This window comes from Camelina sativa, chromosome 6, assembly GCF_030686135.1.
Source record: "Camelina sativa cultivar CO46 ecotype springtype chromosome 6, ASM3068613v1".
Lineage (NCBI taxonomy): Eukaryota > Viridiplantae > Streptophyta > Magnoliopsida > Brassicales > Brassicaceae > Camelina > Camelina sativa.
Window position 1 is genome coordinate 9,176,048 of NC_141885.1, and position 3,726 is coordinate 9,179,773.

General features: G+C 42.8%; 1 pseudogene; it reads left to right on the forward strand.

The window, feature by feature from the left end:
* Nucleotides 1-490: 490 nt before the first annotated feature.
* Nucleotides 491-975, forward strand: LOC147942400 (large ribosomal subunit protein eL31x pseudogene; annotated as a pseudogene).
* Nucleotides 976-3,726: the final 2,751 nt, after the last annotated feature.

Sequence of the window (3,726 nt, forward strand, 5' to 3'; positions counted from 1 at the left end):
CTCCCCCTCAAGCTTGACTAAGGTGATCAAGCTTGAACAAATGGGCACCCACCTCATTAAAAACCTTAGTATAGAAAACCTCTTGGGAAAAACTATACACAAGGGAAAAAGAGTGTAGGTGCCGAGATGGAATCTTACGGCCGAGTGAGGTCTATGAGACCGAGCTTCGAGTGAATGTGTTCACACACTTGTGGACTTGCTGCTTTGGTGAGAATGTCAGCTAGTTGATCTTTGCTTTCGGTATGACACGGTAGGACGACACCAAGCTTGATTTGTTCTCGAACTTTATGGCAATCCACTTCAATATGTTTGGTTCTCTCATGAAACACTGAATTGGTTGCTATATGGATAGCGGCTTCATTATCACAATGCATTGTGATAGGCTTTGTTGATTCAATTCCAAGATCCTTGAGGAGAGCCTTCAACCACATCAGTTCCGTTGTTAGTTTCCTCATGGCTCTGTATTCGGACTCCGCACTTGTTAGTTTTCTCGACGTTCTTCAACCCAAAGGTAAAGAAGAGTTAAGTCGCAGACGAAAGAGAAGATGTCTGAGAAAAAGGGAAGGAAAGAGGAAGTGGTTACCAGAGAGTACACCATTAACCTCCACAGACGCCTTCACAAATGCACCTTTAAGAAGAAGGCACCAAATGCCATCAAGGAGATCAGGAAGTTCGCAGAGAAAGCTATGGGGACTAAGGACGTTAGGGTAGACGTGAATGAACAAGCAAATCTGGAGCAAAGGTATCAGAGGACCACCAAGGAGGATCAGGGTTCGTGTTGCACGTAAGAGAAACGATGATGAAGACGCAAAGGAAGAGTTCTTCTCCCTTGTCACAGTTGCTGAAATCCCTGCAGAAGGTCTCAGTGGACTTGGCACTAAGGTCATTGAAGAAGAGGATTGAGAGAAGTCTTTAGAACAAGTTTTGTTGGTTTTTGTTGCTGTGTTTCAATTTAAAAAAAAGTCTTGACCTTTCCGGCCTTTCTTCTTTTCTTCCAAGGCTCGGCCTTACCGGCCTCTCCTCTCTCCTCCTTGGTACATTCTAATACTCCCCCGCACGCTTGATCTGCAGGGCACCATGGGGACCAAAGATCAAGGGTGGACTAGTGTCATCTACCTCATTAAAAACCTCAACAAAGAAAACCTCTTGGGATAAAACTTTGTTAAGGGAAAAAGAGTATAGACTCCACTATCCATGATGTCCCTTGACCTTGGAAAAAGAGTATTAGAATGTACCAAGGAGGAGAGAGGAGAGGCCGGTAAGGCCGAGCCTTGGAAGAAGAGAAGAAAGGCCGGAAAGGCCATGTAAAGGCCGGTAAGGCCATGTCCGTGTCCGTGAGCGACCATGTACCGTGTCCGGTACCATGTACCGTGTCCGTGAACGGACCCATGTCCGGTGAGCGGCCAGTTAGGCCGTGAACACATTGAAGAGAAGGCCCGTCCGTACAGGCCCGTCCGTACAGGCCCGTCCGTACAGGCCCGTCCGTACAGGCCCGTCCGTACGATGAAGAGAAGGCCCGTCCGTACGGTCTCGGCCCTTAGGCCTGCGCTCGGTCCAGTAGATAGAGAGGCCGAGTTTGAGAGGAGGAAAGCGAGGCCCTACAAGAGAGAGAGGCTTATGGGAAGATCACATGTGCCCTTGGTTGGTGAAGGAAGGAAAGGTCACTCTCACCAACACCAAATCGAGAATGTCACTTTCATCACTCTCTTCTTCTCTCTAACGGTCATATGACCTTGTATTCTCCTATATTAAGCTTTGTATTTCACCTCATATGTAACACAATACAACAATCTAATAGAAGAGAAACCGATTTCCTCTCTATACTTGTGTTCTTGTTTCATATTAACAATGTAGAGAGTTTAGGATTAGCGGTTAGGGGCTGCCCTTAAGGCAGCCTATTCTCTTCTCAAATCCACCTAAACTCTTCTTATTTACTGCTTTACTTAGCCTAGATTACTGATTCTTAATCCTCCTTCTCCTAAGTACACAAACTCTAAGTGTTGTGATACTAGAAGAGGATAAGTCTCAAACTAGTGCTTCTCCTAGTTAGGATCCGCTTACTCTCTAGTATTTGGGTTCTATCTAGCTTGTTTATGGGGAGTTCATCACAAGTTGATGTTCTCTCCTCCCCCTTGAGAATGAGTTAGTTTGTTGTGGGTAAAGGGGGATTCATTCACCAAGTGTTTGTCTACCCTCTCTTGTGAGCTTTGTCTCATAAATCCCAACATGGTATCAGAGCAAGGTTCTGTTCTTGGTGATTTAAACTCATTCTCAAAGTCGTTTTTCTTAGGAGTTAGCTTAGTTAAAGTTTTAGACTTTGCTTAGGTGTTAAATCGCTTAGCTTAGTTTCTTTAAAGCTTTAATTTTGCTTTTGTTGATTAAATCGATTCTCTAGCAGCTCATTGTTGAGTAAGCTTGGTCCCTTGTCTTGTTAGAATTTGTAGACCAAGTGTGTGGAAAGAAATCGATTTTACAAGCCCCATCCTTAAGCTTTACCGATTTGGTAATAGCTTTGTTTATTTTGGGATGTGTGGGAAGTGATGAACCATTGAGCAAATTGTGTTGTTCATGGTGAGGATTCACGGTTCTTGTGTGCTTGTATGAGCCACGAAATTCTTAGGATTTAGCTCTCTTAGGATTTAGTTAATTTTCCTCTAAAGGTTTAATTTTGCTTTTGTTAAATTTCCTTTAAAGGCTTAATTACTAAATCGCTACTTCTTCTTCTCAATGTTGAGAAAGCTTTGTTTCTGGCCCTATGGTGTGTCCAGATTCAAGCTTGAAGAAGAGAGAGATCTTAATTTTCGCATCTCATGTCCGCTTGGTCAACTAGACTAAAGCTGTTCAAAGATGCATTCTTTTAACCGTTGGACAATAGGTTGTTCCAAAGGCTTTTGTTGTTTCTTCTTTGCTTGGGACCACGAAAAACATCTTCTATATGTTATTTTCGTGGATCTAAAGCCTTAAGATCTTGGAGAACACTTTGTTTAAGTGATTCTACAAGGAGTTTTGTTGTTAAACCTTTGGAGAAACTAATTTTCCATAAGGTCCATTGTGTTTCAGCCATTAAAGCACCAAAAGAGATTGTCTTCTTGGATGTTCTTGGCTGTCAAAGCTTCTTTCAACTCAAGAAAACAGAGTTAAACTCTGTCCATAAGAACTCTTGAGCAGATTCTCTATTCTACTCTCCATTCATCTTATACTACCGCCAATACTCTCCCTTATACTCTCACTTTCTATTCTCCATATATACTCTTATTAATTCTCTAAATTCTCTATTTAATTTCAGTAATATTCTCTATACTCTAATCTCTAACAATCTCTTGTTTAGAATCTGTTCCATTGATTTTTGGTTTCAGTTTCAGCATTGAAGATTGTGTGGAGCTCGCTCACTATCTCAAGGAGAAGAAGTGGCGAGGTTGAAGGCTACAAGATAGCCATGTAAGAGCGCAGCACAATGCCTGGAGTTAGAACCAAGGGCCACCAAGTCTTTGTTAAGCTGGTGGAAGGTGATGAATCAGTCCAAGAGCATGTGTGTTAGTGCCAAGTTGTTGATCGGATGTGCACAATGGTCTTTAGGAAAGGTGATGCACAAGGTTTCAACTGTTGATTGGATGTGCACAAGAACGGTGATGCACAAGGCTTCAACTGAGGTGATGAGGTTTCAGCCCATCATCAAGTAAAGGTTACGGGGGAGATCAAGTGACTTCAGACCGTACCTCACAGATT